Below are 21,527 nucleotides of genomic sequence, written 5' to 3'. Positions count from 1 at the left end.
CACACAGGGTCTTAATCCTGATTCCAAATTTCATCTTAAGAGTGCTGGGGAACCCTCGAATGGAGTTAGGCAAAGGGCGCTACATGACCTGTTTTCAGCTGTAGGGTGAGAGTGGGTGGAAGAATAAAAATCTCCAGCTAGGAGGCACCCAATGTTCCCACGAAAGACCTGGACCTGGGAGATGAGGAAGCAGCAGTGGCTTGAGGAAGTAGCACTCTGTGATCTTTGGCTACGTAAAATAAATTCTCTTTCAAATTTTGCCTAAATGTCACCTTCTGGGTAAGGCATTCCCTAACTTTTGCTTTTTTTTTGTTTTTGAGATAGGGTCTTACTATGTAGTTCACTATGTACCCCCGGCTGGCCTCGAACTCATGGTGATCCTCCTGCCTCAGACCCCCAAGTGCTGGAATTATTGGCATATGCCACCACATCTGGCAGGCCTTCCCCAATTTAAAATTACTTCCTGTTGTGTTTTAAGTATTTATCTTTTAAATTTCTTTCTTCCTTTACCAGAATGTATACTTCTGAGGCAGATATTTTTGTCTTTTGTACCAATGTGAAAGCACCCAGAATTCAAAAGTATTTGTAAGCTAAAAAGCACACCTATGATAGGGCTTAGCACCGAAGCATTCAGTAACACCTGTGTTCAATAAATGTGTTCTACTTTTATAAGGGATGACAATAATAATGATAATCAAGAGTGGGATGAAGGGAAGGAGACAGGAAGGAACAAGTCCAGTGCTGTTCAAAGTGTGGACCATGGGCAGCCCAGCAATATCCATGTCATCTTGTAACTTGATAGAAATGCAGGTCACTGGAAATCACACCAGCACTACCAAGTCTTGACTGGGCCTGGGAATCTGCACGGGAGTGAGGTCTCCTGATGATCAGGATGTCCACTTGTTTACAAAGCTCTGCTCTCAGCTGATCCCCAGGCTCCTGGTTGCAACAGGAAGGGGGACAGTGTTGCTCCTGACTGGGAAACAGCTAAAGGGGTGGGGAGTGGAGGAGGTGGTGAGTTCTGGACCAGGTGTGTGGAGCTTGAGGATCCTGCCAAAGATAGCCCCACAGAGAAAAGGCCTGGCTGCAGCCCAACTGACAGCTGCCAGCATGCAGAGCTGACCAGAGCAGGTAGGTCTAATGTGTGCACGGGGAAGGGAGTGGAGGCCAAGTGGGGAAGAGGGCATCCTTCATGGACACTGCCCTGGAACCTAAGGGCACACACAGCACAGAGATATCATGAAGGCCAGCAGAAGACACCAAGTGCTGCTGAGATGTCAGCCAGCTACAAGTTAAAGGATGGTAAGTGGCCCTGGGGTCCAGGCTGGACTCTCAGCTTCTCTCCACCTCCATCCTCTCATCTGACTCTCTCAAGCCCCACTTGCCTCTGGAAGAGAGAAGTTTTCAGTTTTTGTCCGCTTAGTATGATGTTGGCTATTGGTTTGTCATAGATAGCTTTTATCAGATTGAGATGAAGACCATCTATACCAATTTTCTGTAGAGTTTTTATCATGAGTGGGTATTAGACCTTGTCAAATGCTTTTTCTGCATCTATTGAGAGGATCATTAGTTTTTGTCCTTGACTCTGTTACTATAGTGTTTTACATTTATTGATTGTGTATGTTGAACCATCCTTGCATCCCTGGGATGACTCCAACTTGGTCATGGTGTATAACCTTCTTGATGATTTGCTCCTTTCTGTTTGCCATATCTTATTGAGGATTTTTGCATCTATATTCATTAAGGAGATTGGCCTGTAATTCTCCTTTTTAGTTCGATCCTTCTCTGGTTTTGGAATCAGGGTAATACTTGCTTCCAGGAATGAATCTGGGAATATTGCTTCCTTTTCAATTTCATTAAAGAGTTTGAGCACCAAGGATTTAGCTTAGTGGCACCATGCCTGCTTCACAAGCTCAAGGTCCTGAGTTCAATCCCTGGCTCCAAAAGACTTTGAGGAGTAGCAGCATTAGGTAAATTTCTTGTAGAATTCAGCAGTGAATCCATCAGTGCCATGGCTTTTCTTTGTTGGTAATTTTTAAATTACATATTCAATTTCATTGCCTGATATTGGTTTATTTAGAATTTATATATCTTTTTGTTTCAGTTTGCTAATTCATATGTATCTAGGAATCTGTCCATTTCTTCTGTATTTCCTATCTTATTAGAATACAGGTTCTCAAAGTAGGTACTGATGATCTTCTGGATCTCTGCAGAATCTGTTGTGATTTCACCCTCTTCATTCCTAATTGCACAGATTTGAGTCTTTTCTCCATAAGATTGGCTAGGGGTTTGTCGATTTTATTTAACGTTTCAAAGAACCCACTCTTCTATTCATTGATTCTTTTTTTGGGGGGGTACCGGGGATCAAACTTGGGTCCTTGCGCTTGCGCAGCAGGCGGCAAAACCACTGAGCTAAATCCCCGGCCCTGCATTGTTTTCTTAGTCTCTACTGCATTAATTTCTGCTCTGATTTTTATAACTTCCTCCTTCATATGAGCTTTGCGCTTGACTTGCTCTTCTTTTTCTAGAAGCTGGAGATTCACCATTAGGTTGTTTATTTGAGCCTGCTCTGTTTTCCTGATGTGGAAATTCACTCTATAAATTTCCCTCATAGGACTGCTTTCATTGCGTCTCTTAAATTCTGGTATGTTGTACTGTCATTATCATTTAATTGTAAAAACTGTTGGATTTCTTCTTTAATTTCATGTGTGATCCATTGGTTATTCAGGAGGGTGTTATTTAATTTCTATGTGTTTATGAAGTTCTTGTGGCTTCTTTTGCCATTGATTTCAAATTTCATTGCACTATGGTCTGGTAATATTTTGGAGAAATATTTTGGAGAAAGTCCCATGAGCAGCTGAGAAGAACGTGTATTCTGAGGTTGTGGGCTGGAACACTCTGTAGAGACCCATTAAGTCAGGATGTCTTTTCTGTGTAGGGTTGAGCTCGGCCTCCCAGGATGATATTAATACTATAAAGGCTACCATTCGTTAGCATGCATGGTCTCACATAATTCGGTCATTGGATACCCTCCCCATGTCCCAGACCGAGAGACTGAGGCTCAGAGGTTCAGTAACAGACCAGGTCAGAGTCGATAGTTCCACCTGTCCATGGGGGTTGTCGCCCTACCCATTAAACAGAGCAGCTCCTAGGAGACAGGGCGCCCTGACTCTTCTCCAGGCACAACTCCGTCCCTGGCTCACCCCAGGAGCACCTTGCCCACGAGCACCGATTCCATTCACAGACATCTGGAGGGATTTCCTCAGCACTAGAGACAGTGCCTCAGGGTGGGCCGTGCCCAGAACTGAATCAGACCCAATCTCTGCCTGTTTCCTTCCAGTCCAGCTGGCGAAGGGAAAACACAGGTGCCAATGCACCTGCAGACCTCAGCCCCTGCCCAGGCTGGCTGGGCACATCTCAGGGCTTCACAGACGTTGCTGTATGAAGTCCCTGCCCCTCTCTATTCAGGGCCCATAGCCTGTGGTTTGCTTTTGGTTTGGTTCCTCCTCTGTTTGCCTTTTGTGCCTGGCCTGTCACATTCACCCTTCACGGTGCTGGAAGTTTCTTCCCTCACTTCACAGATGTGGCAGTGGGGCTCGGGGAATCCAAAGGTTCTGGTTCATTCCCACTATGCCTCAGGTGACAGTCTATTTTATTCCCTTTTATTCTCAAAAGGGTGCTGGCCTGGCAAATAAATCACAGGGTCATCCCATGTCAATAGGAACCAATAAAACAGAGTTCAATAAAGTCTTCTTCAAGCACCCTTTCAGTTCAGAAGCCTGGGTGGTCCCTTGGGATATGCATCTTGGACAACCAGAGTCCTCCCTGTGGCTCCTAATAGATGGTGCAAGCCCAGTCTCTGGGGATGCCCTCCCAGCCCCTATTTGTCCTTCCAAGGCCAGGCCCTGTGGCTGAGTGGGCTCAGCGTGGCCTGCCCCTTCCAGGCTCCCTCCTACAGCCTCCCAAGCTCCCTGCTAGGCAGCTGCATGAGAGTTTCTGGCTTATCTCTCTTGCAGCCTCTCTAAATTAGTTCCTGCCTGATTTATTGCTCAGAAAGGGAGATAAACACAAAGGAAGTTTCTTTATAGTCCAGGGAATTCAACGCCTAACAATTTACTGGAAAATCCTGAAGCTGTTTTGGCTTATGTTTGTTTTTCCTGCTATTAGATTTTCCTGGATCTCATAATAAATTGACTCAAGAATAAAGGTCTTTCAGGAATTAATCTCTAATGAAGAGATTCCAGGAAACCTAGCAGGGAGCCAAAACAAAACAAAGCAACCTAGGCCAGGCATGATGGCACATGCCTATAATCCCAGCACTCAGGAGGCTGAGGCAGGAGGATCACCTTGCATTCAAGGCCAGCCTGGGCTACAAAGTGAGTTTAAGGCCAGCCTGAACTACACGTCATTAAGACCCTGTCCCAAAGAAACAAAACAATAATAGAAACAAAAGAAACAAAACCAACCTACAAACAAACATACAAGGAAAATAATTCTTAATTCAGGCCACCGCATGCTTTTTCTCTATCTGTTCTTAGTATGGGACAGCCCTGGGTTCAAATCCTAGAATATCTAGCTTTTTGTTTTGTGACCCTGGGCGAAATTGTTTTACCCTCCCTGAGTCTCACTTTACTCATCTATAATGGATGGTAATTCCTTACTCTTGGATGTGGGTATAGCCCAGTGGTAGAGTATTTGCCTAGTGTGCATGAGGCTGTAGATTTGATCCCCAGCACTGAAAGTACAAAAAAATCAAATCAAATAAAAAATAAACAAAACGGGCCTACAATTTAGCTCAGTGGTTCCACCACCTGCCTTGCAAGCGCAAGGTCCCGAGTTCGATCCCTAGTACAAAAAAAAATTTAAAAAATAAACAAAACAAACAAAAACCCAAAAAGCAGTTCCTTAAGCCATGTACTTATAGTTCTAGCTCTTCAGGAGGCAGAGGCAGGAAGATAGCTTAAGCCCAGGAGTTGGAGGCCATCTGTGGCAACTTAGCAAGAACCCTTATTCAAAAAACAAAACAAAACCTTACTCTTGGAGTTGTCAAAAAGATCAACAGTCATATCTGTAAAGTTCCTGGTACCCAGAGGTACTTAGGAAAAGGCAACTTAGCAACGTGCATTCTCACCCCTGGTGAACTATGGAACAGCATAGTTCCTACCTCCTCCTAGGCCGGGAGACAGAGGCTGCCTCTCTCTGAGCAGGAGGGACCCAGGTGTTGATGAAAGGCATGACCTTCTGAGACTTGGTTTCTCTCCTAGGCAAAATGAGAATAACAATGTGTCTTAGACCATAGTAAATGAGATAGTGCCCATAAAGTCCTTGGCATAGGGCCTGGAATCAGCAAGTGCCCAATAAATAATAGATATTCAATTCCTTGCGATGATTATTCCAGAAGGCTCCATCTCACAGGCCCTGGCACCACGTGCTCTGTGCAAAGAGCCTACCACATGCCTGTGTCCTAAAAGCAGCCAGTCTTCCCCTGGCAGGGGGCTGGACAGGGGGCTGGACAGTTCCCAGGAGGTTTAGAATTGCACGTCCCACTGGAGCCTCCTGCATAGCCAGTGAGACAGGGCCTGCTGCTCTCTGCACCGTGCAAGGAGGGCAGTTGACAACAAGGGGCTGATGACTTCCCTAAGCCCACTCAGCTGGGACTGGAAGCTGGCTTTAGTCAAGGACTCTTCCCAACCTTCTCATCCTCCATAAGGAGTCCTCCAGCTATCGATCCAAAGTCAGAGGAAGTTATGTTCACTTGGTCATTCACTAGATACATATTTATTTAGCATCAATATTAGCAGCTGCTGCATGCCAGGTACTATTTGGGCTGCTGGGTCTGCAGTGATATGGCTTCTGTCTCGTGGGCTCCCCATCTACAGGAAAGCTGGGCCTGGAATCCTACCATCGTGTTACCAAACATGTTCTTCAATGAAGGCGAGTGCCTGTGACATCACCACCACATCCGGACACCCTTCACTCTAAGCTCTTTGGGCTTCTGGAGGACTCTGAGTGGCATCTCATATGCCACTATCTGGGGTCATTCTCCTCTCCAGCATATGCCCATCTTCTGGGCTGCACCATTTTACAGATGAGGAAACGAAGGCACCAAGAAAGGGAAATGACTTTTCCAGGGCTGCTTAGCAACAAAGTGAGAAAGCTGGGTGGGATGAGAACCCTGGTGTCCAACGTCTCTCGGAGCCAAAGTGCCTCTTGACCACAGCAAAGGAAATGGCTGAGCTCAGGGAAGGGGCTGGGGGCTGTTGCCAGGCATCTTGTCCTGAGCTTCCTCATCCCTGCCGAAGATGGCCCTAGAGCCCCTGCCAGAGTTGCCATATCGCTGTCTTTCCTTCCCCCCACTGCTCCTGGATGGCCCTGGGAAGCCACGGGGGGCTTCCTGGTGAGGGTAGAGGACATCCCTGGGAACAGTGAGACGTGGACCGAGGGTGAGTGACACATTACATCCAGAAAGCACACCTGCACTCAAGCAATGGTAAAACAGCCCACAGACAGCAAGGACACCTAGGACAGCCTCACTCACAGGACAGAGACCAGGCTGGCCAGCCCTTCGAAGCACACCCTGCCTCCTCCCAAGGGCCTAGAACCCCCTCAAGGAGCCAGGAGTTCTTAGCAGGTACCATCTGCTCTACTTCTTTCTTCACTGGGTCTCTGCCTTTTATTTCCCGGAGATGCCAGAAGCCACGAGCACCTTCTGGTTCCTCTGCTTGGCACTCCCTCGTAGCTGAGAGTCGGCTTTGGGGTTTTTGTTCTGTGGGTGCGGTTTCCTAGTGCTCACAATGGAAAGCCCACAGGCTGCTCTGTGTGTGGGACCCAGGCCTGTGCCCCTGCTGGCTGAGCTGACATCAGCAAGTTAGGCACGAAAGAGAACCACCAACCTGGGAAATTTGTGTTTTTTTGCATTACTGCAGATTGAACCCAGGGCTTTTTTTTTTTTTTTTTTAAATGGGTTTTACTAAGTCCCTAAATTGCCCAGCCTGGCCTTGAACTTGTGATCCTCCTGCCTCAGCCTCCCAGAGTACCACAATTACAGGTATGTGCCATCATGCCTGATTCAACCGAGCTACTTTTTAGTGCTGTTTGACCAGGTATTTCTAGCTGTCCACCTGCATGATGGGATTTCATTTCCTGGCCCCCTTGGGGCTGGTCAGATAGGACCATGTGGCAATAACAAGGCAGAGGGCCTAAGCACTTAACTGCTCATCAGACCTTCCAGGGCTCTCTTTCTTCGTGCCATGGAGCAAGTGCTCACTGCTGTGTTACATCTTCAACCCTTTTTAAATTTTATTTTGTGACAAGATCTTGCTAACTTTCTCAGACTGCACTCCTGCTTCAGTCTCCCAAGTAGCTGGGATTACAGGTGGGCGTTACCACATCCAGCAAATGTTTGCTCTTTGGGGTTAGTGGGGGATGTGCTCCTCTTTCAAGGAGCCAGGGTGACTCACTACTCACCTTGATTATGCTCCATGGCACAAAGAAAGACTCAGGTTCTCCCTGAGTTGCCCAGGCTGAGCTCAAAAACTTGCAATCCTCCTGCCTCAGCCTCCGAAGTAGTTGGCATTACAGTCATGCAACATGGCACTCAGCTAAAAAGAACTTTTAAAGCCACCGAATTGGATAATCTCCAACAATTTCTGAGAAGAAATGGAAAGAACTCCTTAAAGGAAGCAACCTATCTTTGATTGCATTTCTCCAGCAAATATGTATATAGTGTGTGGTAATTTGTCAGGAGCGACTTATTTATTTTATTCCCACAATGTACAACCTCTGGTTTAAAAATCAGTGAGGAGAGCAGGGGAAATGTGAGCTAGCAGTGCAGTGGAATATTATGCAACATTACTGCACAACAATTTTGAAGAACAGTCAATCAAGTGAGAAATTAAATGAGAACGTCAGATATTAAATTATATAGAGATTTCAAATATCGACTTGATATATCAAAAATACTGGACAAATATGGGAGCTCCTCAAAAAATTATAGAAGTATCATAAAATCCAATAATCCTACTTCTAGTTATATACTCAAAAGAATTGAAAGCAGGGACTTGGAGATGTTTATGTACCCATGTTTAATCAGTATTATTCACAGAAGCTAAAAAGAGAAAACCAACTCAAATGTCCATGGATAAATAGATAAACACAACGTGATGTATACACACAATGGAATGTTGTTCAGCCTTATAAAAGAAGGAAGTTGTGGTACATGCTACAACACAGATCAACCTTGAAATTATCGTGCTGTACGATTTCGCCTATATGAAGTGGGTAGAGTAGTCAAATTGACAAAATCAGAAAGGAGAACATTAGGTACCAAGTACTGGGGGAAAGGGGGATAGGAAATAATCGCTTAATGGGTATGGCGTTTTTCTTTGAGATGATGGGAAAATTCTAGAAATAGACGGTGTTGGTGGATAAGCAATGTTGTGACTATACTTAATGCTGCTGAGTTGTACACTGAAGGATTAAAATGGCAAATTTGATGTTATGTATATTTTACCGCTAGTTAAAAACATAACTATGTTTACATGGACATAGTCGTAAAATCTATGCAAGGAGATTGGGGAGGAATGATCAGTTTATTCTTTCTACCTCTCTGCATCTTTGAGTTCCTACAATGAGAATATACATTATTGTAAGCAGACAAAACATTATTTAATTAAATAAAGCTGGTGCTTCGCAGACACTCTCCAAAAATGCACTGTTGCTTTTATATAAGTACAACCATGCTTTCGGTACTTAATTAATAAAAGGTGCCAGGTTCAAGGATGCCAACTATTTATAGTCCAAGCTTCTCAGTCAAAAGTAAATAAATAAATAAATAAGACAGGCAGAGTGGTCTAAGACAAGTTGTTCTCATCATTATTTAAATAAATTTCAAATTAAAACAGAACCAGAATAAATCTTCTAATGAGCCTCCCCAGAAACTGTCTGGCTTGGAAAAGTTCAACCGCAAACCAAAGAAAAAAAGAGAAGTACAGGAAAGCGGGCAATGGCTAGTGTTTGTCCAGGACGTTAACTCGCTGCAGCTGGGAAAGTGACTTTGTCAGTGAATTTAGGGCCCTTCTGCTTACGCAAAGTGCTGTTGTGCAGGGTGGAATTCAGAATCCAGAGGAGCCTGCCATTTAAATTCATTGCAAACTTGTTTCTTCCAACACCTTCCATGCCAGATAAGTGTTGAACAAATATTTAATGAATATTGGATTGAAGAGCAGCCAACATCTCTGCCTGCCAGGGTGCCCTCGTGCCTGGCCACAGGGATCCACTTTTCCTGGCTCCTGGGCAGACAGCAGATTTAGCTTCAGCAAGGGTTTGAGGAGCTGGCAAAACTCAAGTCCCGCCCATTCCACTGACTATGTGACCCTGTCCTTAGGCAGTGTCCACCGGAGCCCCAGTGTCTCTTAGCCAGTGAGAAGGTGGTCCCTATGGCAGGGTTGCTGCAAAGGCTAAGCGTTGTCACATGTGTAAAGTGTCATATTACTGTAAAATACAGGGTGTCATATTCCTTCTTGGGGAGAGCAGGGGAGGGGAGTTTGCCGAAATGTAGTCAGCTCTTGCTGGCAGGCTACTGGCTTACAGCAAAGTGAGGGGTGAAGACACACCCTCAGAGCTGGCTCAAGGAGAGGAGCCCTGCCGCCCACCCTCATACCCAGGTCCAGTTCAGCACACTGGGCCTCATGCCCTTCAGAGGTCAGGGCAAGACGTCAGGGTAGGAATGCAGGCTGCTACACAGATGAAGATGTGGGGGTTCAAGGATGTTGTTAACTCTCGTTCAAAGTCACAGTGAGGACATAGCCATTTTGCAGGTTTCCTATTCCAGCCCTGCCACGGACCTCTTTGTTAAGGTAGTTGATTCCCCCTCCCCCCACTTAACTTGAAAAGATAAAAACAAAACAGGGAGCAGAGTCTCCGAGACACTACACTAGCCAGACTTCGCTACACTACCCCTAATAAAAAGGGGGGTAATGAACCGACCCCCAGCCTCCCCCTCCCCACACCCCCTTCCCTTACTCCTCAGCTTTCAGCAGGGGAGCTCTCCCGGGTAGGCTGCCTGATTATTTGATGGTTGTGCACCCCCACACTAGCCAAAGGGCCCTCTTTAGTCAACAGCTGGCAGACGGAGGATCTCCAGTGGTATTTGTTGAATGCTGATCTGAAAATGGGCTGGGGATTTAGCTCAGTGGTGCTGCACCTGCCTCGCAAGCACAAGGTCCTGAGTTTGATCCCCAGCACCAAAAGAAACACAAATGTTCCTGTCTTGAATTTCCATGAGAGATACTAATAAAAGTTTTGAAGGATAAAAAGAAAAAGAAAATGGGTTCTCAGGGTTCTGTCAGGGGCCACCTGTGTGATCTTAAGAAAATTCCCTCCCCTCCCCACCCACATCCACCCCACCCCCAGCCTCAGATTCTCATCACTGAAACTGGAGAACACTGTAGTTTTCTGCCAGCTCCCCACACTGACTTTATAACCTCAATTTTTTTTTAAAGCAAAACTGTAGTAGAATTTGTGATTCTGGCATGCTGTGTGAACTGAGACAGGTTCGACAGTCTCTGGACCTCTGTTTCTCCATCCAGAAAACAACGGTGTAGACCCAATATGCAAGACAGGTGACAGAACCACTGAGCTAAATCCCAGCCCCTAGACCCAATAGGCTAGTCTCTTTCCACCCCAGACCTTTGTAATTCTGGTAAAGAAGGCTCCACCCTCCCCTGGCCCTTCATCTACAGCTCCACTTGGGCAGCAGAACACAAACAGGAAATGTGACTTGAGCAGCTTGTGGCTCTGAGGCATGGTCAGGCTGAGGGGGGAACAAAGAGTTTCTGAGCTTTCCAGATAAAGCCCAGACCCCAGGCCTCCCAAGGACACATCTTACACCGTATGGGAGGAGGACGCTGCCCACCTCTACTTGGGTGTCCCCATGCTGTCATTCATAGGAGACACCATGACATGGAATGGGCAGATTAGCAGTCTCGGGGTACTGGGTCAGGACTTCGGGCTCCAGTCTGGCCCAGTGTGACCTTGGGAAGCCTCCACCCTTCCCTGCTGATGTGAAAGTTTTCTTTTTGCAAGCAGAGCTGTTCCTGTATGAAGGGCACCATCTCATTGCTTGTGTCTCGGTCCCCAATCCCTCCCTTCCCATGTGACCTGGCGACATTGCTTAACTTCCCCGGGCCTCAGTTTCCCCATTTGTACAACTGGAACAATAACGATTTCTACCATCTGGGTTTCTGTATGATGAAGAGGAAGGACTCCTAAAAGCAACTCACACAGTGGCTGGAGAGAGGGAAAAATGTCCAGTACGTGTGAGCTATTATTGCTTTTATTATTTGTTTAATCAGATTCTTGGCTCACTTCCTCGTCCCAGTTTGCTCATCTGTAAAAAGGACCCCACAGACCATGTCTCCGACCAACCACTAAGAGAAAGCCAAGCTAAACATCAGGTTGAGCCAAGCACAGCAGGAGAAGGAAAGAGGAGGAAAGGCCAGAAATTCTATGATGTTGCCACAGCGCAGAAGGATTTGGGGACTGGCTACTGCCCCAGGTTGCTGGGCACTAGAGAAGGCCTCCAGCTGAACCCAAATTTAGTGGCAGAGGGAGTGTCCCAGGCCCTATCCCAATTTGCCCTGGAGAGCAGAGCGAGCAGGAGCTGCAGAAGATGTGGGTTTTGGGTTTATTTCTGCTCCTGCCTCTGTCCTGAGCCTCATGGGAACAAGAGGAAGCTGGACTCAGTCATCCCAGCTCCCAGAAGAATGGCCAATGGGTGGATGTCTCCATTCAGTGAGCTGCTGTGTCTCACCTGTGAGGTAGGGGAGTGAGTGGTCAAAGGGAGTTCGTGGGACCCTTCCCAGCACCCTGCCCAGACCTCTGTGTTCTTACCTGCAGAGTACAGATGCTCAAAAAAGATGCTCCTTGGCTTATGATGGTGAGGGTTAGGGTTTCTTTACATGGTGCAAAAAGAAATATGCATCCCTTAGAAACCATGCTATGAACTTTGACCATTTCCTGGGCTAGTAATACATGGCAAGATACTCTTCCATGATTCCTGGCAGCGACAGTGCCACAATCACCAGGAACACTTGTAGTGCACTGTGCTGCTAAGTTAGCATGTTCAGTTGGTTAGGTATATTCAATGCATTTTTAACTCGTGATGTTTTTAACTTAGGATGGGCTTATTGAGATGTAACCCTCTTGTAAGTTAAGGAGCATCTGTATCTTCTTGTCCAGGGCCCCAGGGGAAAGAGGCTAAAGCCTACTGACGATGTCACCCAGCACAGTGGTTCTCAAAATGTGGTCTACAGACAGATGCTGTTCCTTTCTCCATGAGGAGGCACAGAAACTGAGGGTCATTTTTACAGTATTTTCCCAAAACACCAGTCCTCAGAGTATTAGAAATAAAAGTATGGGGCTATACTGCAATATAAAAAAAGAATGCAAATGAGAAGAAAGATCATGTTCTACAACCCCGGGGCTGCTCCACTTCACAGTGTGCTCTGCCTTCAGGATGGAACCATGGGTCCCCCCTTGCTGGGACCACTTACCCAGTGGACTGCGCTGCCTGCCCCTGGGACATCTCACCCAGTAGCAAAGGCAAAGGGCCTCGAAATATCTGCTGGCCCAGAGAAAAGGGCTGACTCTCTCTTCACATAGACCAGAAGGCCCGGCTGGGACTGTCCAGGGACATTCAAGGGAAGCTGTTTTGAACGCAATGTTAAGAAACTGCCCACAGACTAAAAGCATAAAACTGACAAACTTAAGAAGCAGTGCCCAGCTCCCACTCCTGGAGATACTCAGATGCAGATCTCTGTTTGGCCAGGCTGTGGCAAAGGGATGTCTTCATCAGGTACAGAAACTTTCTTACCCAATAGGAACCTCAGAGGTCTCTGTTCAGACCCTTATCTTTTACAGAGGAAGAGACAGAGGCTCGAGGAAAGATGCGCCTTATAATAGAGGCAGGCTGTGAATCCTAGCAGGCCTCCTGTTTATTCAATCAACCAATCCATGTTTGTTGTGGGCCTGCTATGTGCTGGCCAGTGCTGTTCTGAGCACTAGGGATTCCGTATAGCAATAAATTAATGAATAAAGGAAACAACCACTAGTATCCAAAAAAAAAAAAGGCTAAAAGGCAAATAAAAAAATGTTGATATGTTGGCAAAGTGAGTGGAGGCGCTGCTCAGGAATGGCCCCCTGTGCCAGCTTGTCTTTGGGATCCTCCAAGCTGGTAGTGTTCCAGATTTAGATCATACTGGCTTGCATAAGCCAACTGTTAATTTTTTTAAAATTTTGTAACTGGTATATGGTAATTGTACATATTCATGAAGTACAGTGTGATATTTTGACCCATGTATACAATGTACAATGATCTGATAGTTAAACTTTCAGGTATTTGGCAAGCCAGTTGTCAAACACAGTCATTATTAAAAAATTCAAGTAGATAAATTTATAGATAAATGAATCAAGAACAAGGATAATAAAAACTCATTGCTTTCTAATCATTTTATTACATTTTATCCTCTTGGGGTTATTGTATCTCTCAGATCTAGGCAGAGTGGAAAATACTATACAACAAAGATACTACAGCCAGGATTTAGCTCAGTGACACCACGCCTGCCTCGTAAGCACAAGGTCCTGAGTTCGATCCCCGGTACCGAGAAAAAAAACAAAACAAAGATACTACACATTTTTTCCCAACTCCCTAAGCAGCAACAGGAAAGTGGCTGTGGTGGGAATATTTACACTATGGAAATTGGCAAGTGTCACTTGTCAAAGCATTCGTGTTTCAAAGAGCTGATCACCAGACATCTGCAAGCACAACAACCGAGGTCAGGCCTTCTGGATCTGCGGGGGCTACATCTTTCCAGTGAGAGGGGAAGGTGGGACTGCTGAACTCTCCTGTGGAAATGTGAAGGGGTCCCCAGTCCTGTGAGGCTTCTGTACTGAGGAAGTAAGTGTGAAATGGCAAAGTGGACCTGGCGGAACACTGCCTTCCATGGTGTGTATCAAAGGTATGTAAGATTGGGGCCTCCCTCGTTCATTTGTTCCTTTCTTTTTGGTAAATTCAAGCCTGTGTTTAAGTATCCTGGGGAGGCAAAAATTTAAAGGAGCCCAGCAGAGAATCCCTTTGTATAAAGGTGTGTGGCTGCCTCTGAAATCTCTAGATTTGCCTACTGGGTTTCCTTCCTTTGAGGATAATAACTATGCTGATAACTGCTGACCACAGTTAGTATTACTTCTGGCACCAATCATGATAATGGCACTTGCCACTTACTGGCTACCTTGTACCAACCACTTGATAGTTATGTCTAAAATCCCCAACAGCCAATTTCACAGATGAGGGTGCTGAGGCTCAGTGGTACAGTCTTGGCTGGGGCCCGGCTGTCCTTGTAGAAGCTCCCCCAGAAGATTTATTCCCTCCCTCAGGGTGGCCCTGTGACCCTCCTTAGACCTGCAGAATTCTGCAGCCCTAGAAAGTCCCCATCCCTGGTGGCACTGGTGGACTTAGTAGTTGCCCAGTTTGTGTAAGGAACCCTCCATCCACCACCAGAGGAAAACAAGACAAATGCTCTGTCCAACCATTTGTCCCTGGAATACAGCAGAGGGACCTGAGCCTTGGCCAGGTAGCAGCTTTGTACCCTGAGGAAGTGTCACAAAAGCAGACATTGGGGAAATAGTCACAGTGCTCCTGGTGGCAGTACGAGCTAGAATTAGCTCTTACATAAGACCTTAACTGTGTGTAGTGCCCAGCCTCGATGGCTCTGGCTATCTTGATTTTCTAGCCCTCCCAACAGTGCTATGGGCAACAAAAAATAGTCTCAAAGTGTAAAACATCCTTGAAAGTCTGATGTGTTCAGAGATAGGGCTTTCAGAAGTTGATTAGTTCATGAGGGCACTAACCTCATCAATGGGTTAATACATTCATAAATTTATTAGCTGAATAGGCTTATTAGGAGGTGGGGCCTAATTCCATGAAGCAAGCCACTGGGGGTGTGGCCTTGAAGGGGATATGCAGACTCCGCCCTTTCCTTTCTAGCTCTTCTCCTCTCACTCAGCTTCCTAGCTGCTGTAAGATGAGCAGCTTTCTCCACCAGGCCCTTCCACCTCTGGTGTTTCTGCCTTAGAACCAGCTGACCAGGGACTGAAACCTCTGAAACCATAAGCCAAATTAAACCTCTCCTCCTTTAAAGTGTGTATGTAAGGTATTTTTTTCCAGCATCAGAAGAATGACTTAATACACAAGGCATACCTTTTTTTGCCTCAATCTCCTTCTGTTACTTACAACCATAACCTCTGACCGTTACACCTTCTCCTGCGCTACTCAGTATGTCAACCCAAACAGTCATCTCATGGTTCCCATGTTGAATTTTCATGTGGCCACAGAAATCAATTCTAAAACACTTGATTAAATTTGTACTTAGAAATATCAATTCTCCCTTCCTTTGCTCTAGCTAACATACAAAAATAGTTTGCTACACAAGATACCAATCTATAGACAGCCACTAGCAAACCAGACCCTGTTCCTGATCTCAGGGAGCCTCATTCCCCTGAAAAGAAGCCCTGCCCCTAATGTTGGAAGTGTCTTGGCTTTCCCCACAGATTCCAGGCAAGTTCCTCCCGGGGACAACTGCCTGGCTTCTGGAAGACCCCCCCACACCCCATCCAGGGCAGGAAGAAGGCAGGCAGCTGCTCCCTCTTGACCCTGCCAACTCCAGAGTCACTGCTCTGGGCAGCCATCCCCTTTCCCAGAGCTTGCTCCCTATCCTGTGTTCCTCTGTGTCCTCCAGCCACCAGGACCTCCGGGTTTTGGAACAGTTGAAGGGTCAGCAGGATGGTTCTCACTGCCTCTGCCTCCCCTGGGAACACTCTTTCCTGTTCCCCTTCAATGTAAAGAACATGTCCCTTGGAAGCCTTCCCTGGCCACCACCCCACAATGGATCAGACCTAGTCCGCATACCCTGCACTTCTTTCTGGTGACTGTTCACCTAACTAACTCTTAGCTTCCACACAAACAGGGACTGGATCTACCTGGTAATCAGGTATCAGTAAATCCTGGATGAGTTAATAAATGAGGGAACAGAATGATGGCAGCTCAAAGAACGATTCACAGCTTGAGTCTTCAGAAACAGGTCAAGATGCCTCAAAACTGGGCTGGGGATTTAGCTCAGTGGTACCACCTCCTGCCTCGCAAGTGCAAGGTCTTGAATTCAATCCCCAGTACCAAAAAAAAAGATGCCTCAAACCTTGGGATCCTTCCAGAGATAACAGCTACTTCTTCCTTGTGGATTTTGGCTTAAGAATCCATTTCTTAGGGATTTGGGCTTCTTTTTACTGTTTTTTGTTTAACTGCAGGTGTTGCTCAGAGAAAAATTTGCTAGAATTGTGCCTGGTGGTATTAGCTGATAGAGAAACTGAAGCTTCCATAGAACCCACAGCTGGCAGCACAACCCTGGGTGGGATGTGGCCACCTCACATTCAGCCCAGAGCTCTATTCAGTGTCCCACCCCACAGGAGAGCCCAGTCCACAGCATTTACAGCAAAGCTACCAATGGCAAGAGCACCCAACCTGAGATGAAATGAACACTCTCAGTAAGAACTAATTCCCTGAACCCAACTCTCCTTCCAGCCTCATCCAACTACAGCTTTCTCTCTGGATGACTTCCACCTGGGGCCCAGCAAAGGTCACTGCAGTTGCCTCCAGCATCGCTCCACCTTCATGGAGCCAAGCCACATAGTCTGGAGTCAGAATCTGGCTTTTATGCCTCAGTTCTGCTACTTCATTCCTATGAGGCTTTGGCCAAAACTTTTGCTATGGTTTGGATATAAGATGCCCAATCCAAACCCTGCCCAAGGCTCATGTGTTCAGAGGTGGGGCTTTTGGAAGGTGATTGGATCAGGAGGGCTCTAACTTCATCAGTTAATTCAACTCAATCCACTGATGAGTTCATAATTTGGTGGCACTGTTGGGAGGTGATGGAAAAAGGAAATGGGGCCAATTGAAGGGAATGAATCTTGGGGGTGTGACCTTGGGGACTATATCTGGTACCTGGCCCCTTCCGCTCCAGGGCTCCCCACCAACCCCCCTGCCTGCTTCCTGGATGCCATGAGGTGAGCAGCGTTCCTCCACCATGCACAACCTGCCATGGATACTCCTGACTCACCACAAGCCTAAAGGCAATGGAATCAGACAACCATGGACTAAACCTTCTGAAACCATGTGCCAAAGTAAACCTTCCCTCTTTTTAAAGTGTTTGTCAGGTGTTTATCACAGCATCAGAAAGCTGACTAGCATGACCTTAAAACTCTAAGCCTCCATTTCTCCATGTGTAAAATGGGGTAAATAATTACTGCTGTGCTGACCACACAGGATTTTTATGAGGCCCAGATGAGATGACCATATATATGATCTCACTTCTCAAACTGCTGACCAGGTTAGACAACACTAGCCACGATCATTCGGTAATTATTTTTCTGTTTTCCGAGGGTCTTGCCGTCAACCCACAGTCAGCTGATCTTTTCTAGAGCCCCTTCTCTTTACCCAGCCTCTCTATACCACTTGACCCTCCTAACCACATCTTCCCAGCAGCCCTCTCCTCCTTCAGCTTCCCAGACTCACTTGCTCTTGATGCCCCTTTTCCAGCTCAGCTCACTGACTCTCTGAGCTGGGCCTGGCTCCAAGAGGCAGCTCCATGCTTTTTCCTGCATCCACAACTGCACATGGCTCTGACAGGAACCACAGGAAGCCCCTGCCTATCACCAGAGTCCCTCATGGATGTTTGTGTGGGTCCCCCCAGGACACATGCATAGAACACAAGGCACTGGATCTCCACCCCTGCCACACATCCCACTAGAAAACTCCCACGGCCTGGACTGCACATCAGTGAGGTCTGCAGCCTCCACACTGAGTTTGAGAAGCTGAGCAGATTGGCTCTTTATCTGGAGATGTAGACAACTAATTTTATTTCCTCTTTTGGGGGCTGTAAAGACTTTCAGAAAGAATTCTAGGCTAAGTATTCTCAGTGGTGACGTCTTTGCTTGCAATCCGTGGACCAAATCTACATCCTTCTTGGACTTCCCAAATGACCCCAACCAATGTCTCTCAGGAGCAAAGGTAACACTCCCATCAGTGGAACTTTGCATGCCAGCAGAGCAATGAGGTGACTGCTCCAGGTCAGACAGCCACCAAGGATGCAAACTCTGAGGCCACAGTGAACTGGAGTGTGTCAAGCAAAGTGCTCTGTGGTCACGTGGATAGTGTACTCTCTGGTTCCAGCAGCTCATAGCTGAGGAAGTAAGAAATACTGTAATGATGTGTGGCAGAAATGCAGCTGCACCATGTACTGCAGGGTGACTGGGGTGCTGGTGGGGAAGGAAGAGATGCCTAATCCATGGTGGGCAGGATGAAGAGATTGGCTTCACAGTGAGGATAATGATGAAGCTGGGGTTTGAAGGGTGAGTAGGAGCTTGCAGGTGGATTTGGGGAGGAGTAGAAAGAGCATTCCAAGCAGAAGGAGCAGCAGGGGGAAAAGTCCAGAGGTATTAAGCCAGGAGAGAATTTCAGTAATTCCCTGGGGCTGGAGCAGAGGTCTTAAGGGCCAGAGTGATAAGGCAAGGGAAAATTCAAAGTGCAGCTGTTGCAGGACCTTAGCTATCTCCCAAAGGAGTATGTGCTTTGTCCTGAAGGCAGTGGGGAGCCTTAGAAAGATCAAAACATGCCAGTGCGGTGTCTGGCAAGAAGATGTTGGCCTGCAGTGACATAATATGTTGGAGGAGAGAGTGGAGCAGCGATGAGGAGGTCACAGTGAAGGGTCAGCCTGAAGGGCTTGCACTTGAACTCAGGGGGAGTGTGGGGGTGTGATTAAAAGGACTGTTCATAGAGACAAAGGAGAAAACAATCCAGGCTACTGATTTGATGGTGGGGGAGAAGTGCTGTGGTCTGGATAAATGTCCCCCAAAGGTCTGGTCCCCATCCCTGGTGCTACTGGGAGGTGGTGGAACCTTTAGGATGTGGGGTATGGTGGAGAAAGCTAGGCCATTGGTAGCAGGCCCTTAGAGGAGACACTGGGACCCTGGGCCTTTCTCTTCTCTCTTTGCTTCCTGGATATCAGGAGGTCAACAGGCTTCCCCTGCCATGTGTTCCCACCATAACGTACTGTACCAACAAGACCCAAAGCAACAGGGTCCAACAACCATGGACTGAAACCTCTGAGACCATGAGCCAAAATAAATTTTTCTTCTTTTAAAATTGATTCTCTTGTTTTGTTTTGTTTTTTAATCACAGTAACAGAAAGCTGACTAACACAGGGGAAAGAATAGGGGAAGACTCTCAGATGGAGGGAACAAATGTGCAAAGAGAGATCAAAAAGATGCTGCCATGTTTGAGCAGCTGCTCTGGAGAGTGGGCTATGTGACAGCAACTAAGTTGGAGACACAGAGAAAGGTGCAGATCTGTATCAGGGAGTGATGGTAGTAGCCCCTCATCTGCGATTTTGAGTTCTGAAGTTTTAGTTATTCATGATTAGCCACAGAATGAAAACATCAAATGGAAAATTCCAGAAAAAACAAGTTGTAAGTTTATAATTATGCACCATTCTGCATACTACAATTGATGAAATCTCATGCCATCCTACTCTGTCCAGCCTAGTACATGAAACATCCCTTTTTCCAGTGTATTCCCACTGTATATGCTACCCACTCTCAGTCACTAAATAGTCATGGTACATAGTGTATATCCATAGTTTGCTACTATCTGAGGTTTCAGGTATGTCCTAGGGTCTTAGAATGTATTCCCCACAGATAAGGGGACATACTGCATTGACAAACATAGATGGTCAAGTGGATTATTGTTCCCAAATGTTCATTTAGTGCCAATAAGCAAAGTACAGATCTTTATGTATGTTTATACATATATATACACATGTATGTTTATAAAGTTGACTCTGGGCATGGTGATTGGCTGGTAAATGGGTGGAAATGACAATGAGCACAGGGTAGAGGCTGTAAGAGACATTATGTCACCTCTTTCTTGCTCCATATTTCAGTATGAGAACAGCATATAGCAGAAGCAGCTCCCTCAGCCTGGATCCTACAGTGAGAAGACCCTCTGTCTTAGTCATTTTTTCTCTCATTGCTGAGACAAAATACCCGAAACCCAAAGTTAAGGGGGGAAAGGTTTATTTAGCTCACAGTTTGTAGAGGTTTCAGTCCATAGTTGGCTGGCTCCAAGGCAGAGAGGCAAGGCAGACAGGCATTGCAGAAAAGAAACAGTTCATGGTGGGAAGAAGGCAGCAAAGCAAACAAGAGACCTTAGCAGCTTCTTTCTGCCCCTTTTATACTTTATCTAGGCTACTAGGATTAAGGTGGTGTCAAACCAAACAGTGGACTGATTTAGTAACCACACACTCTTAACCTCAACATCATACACTCTAGACTCAGCCACCTCTGAAAAAGCATGATTGCATGACTGTATGAGGCTAGACATAAATTATAACACCTTTGCAGCAAAGGTTCTGTCTGTCTGGAATCTAGAGCTGAGCCCCAAAACCTTGCACCACAACTTCCCTGCAGCTAACATCTTGTATGAACAATAAATAGATGCCTCAAAACCTCAGCTTGAGGTTGTTGTTTGGAACACAGTATGACTGCAGTGAAAGCTAGCTGATGCATACTATATATGCTATGATTTATATCTAGATGTCCCCTCCAAAGTCTCACACATTCATAGATAGGGCTTTGGGGAGGTTACTGGATCATGGAGATGTGATAAACATCAGTGGATTAGTCTACCAATGAGTTTACGAATCTAAATGTGATGTTGAGAGGTGGAGATGGCCAAAGGAGGTAAGTCACTGGGGCCGTATTCTGGAAGAGCATATCTCCTTCCACCACTTCTCCCTTCTCTTCTCCATCGTGCACCTCTGCCACGCCATCCTGCATTACAGTGAGTGGACTATGTACTGAAATTTCTGCAAACTATGACCCAAAATAAACCTCTCCTCCTCTAAGTTGTGGGTGTCAGGTGTTTTTATCTGAGCAACAAGAAAAGTGACTAATACATGAGATGAGAAGTACTGATTGTGCTGCTCCATGCGTGCTATGCTAAAAGGAGTTGTGATGAATGACAAATCACAGAATGTTTTCGTTGATGAATTTCATCTTCATTCACTCATTGGCCTCTGAGGTGGAGACAGCCATCCTTACTTCAGTCACAACTCCCCGCTGCCTCCTGCTCCTCCTAGTGCTTAGTTCCATCCATCATCCCTTCCCTCCCCTGGACCAAATCATTCCCTGAATCTACATGCCTCACTAGTCTTTCCATCCTAAAAGTCTCTCCCTTCATCCTGTTGCCCAGACCTCCCTTTAGTTCAATGTCTCTTCTAACCTTTTCAAATAAACTTAAACAGATGACTATGCTCAGTCTCCACTTCTTCACTCTCACCTATACAGGCAATCTAGCTTGCTTGTCTTCCACTCTACCCAAACTGCTCTCGGTATTTTTCAGTAACCTCCTGATTGCCCAA

The 21,527-nt window shown here is 46.3% G+C and overlaps 1 protein-coding gene across 48 annotated transcripts in view; it reads right to left on the bottom strand.

The window, feature by feature from the left end:
* The window catches only part of Ggta1 (glycoprotein alpha-galactosyltransferase 1 (inactive)), a 69,758-nt gene that overhangs the window by 44,669 nt on the left and 3,562 nt on the right, over positions 1–21,527 (bottom strand). For 17 of the 48 annotated variants that reach the window (XM_021262138.2, XM_087183252.1, XM_087183246.1 and 14 more), the window contains exon 3: positions 5,165–5,260. The exons of 29 other annotated variants lie outside the window; for them this stretch is intronic. The gene's annotated coding sequence lies outside the window, so the exon portion shown is untranslated. Of the gene's footprint in view, positions 1–5,164; positions 5,261–7,467; positions 9,898–21,527 lie in introns of those variants that run through there. 2 more of the 48 variants (XM_087183255.1, XM_087183254.1) reach the window with 1 other exon arrangement.

This window comes from Heterocephalus glaber, unplaced genomic scaffold (assembly GCF_053883595.1).
Source record: "Heterocephalus glaber isolate CG9 unplaced genomic scaffold, H.glaber_assembly_v1.0 deba00001479, whole genome shotgun sequence".
Taxonomy (NCBI): Eukaryota; Metazoa; Chordata; class Mammalia; order Rodentia; family Bathyergidae; genus Heterocephalus; species Heterocephalus glaber.
This window is presented reverse-complemented; position numbering and strand designations above follow the sequence as displayed.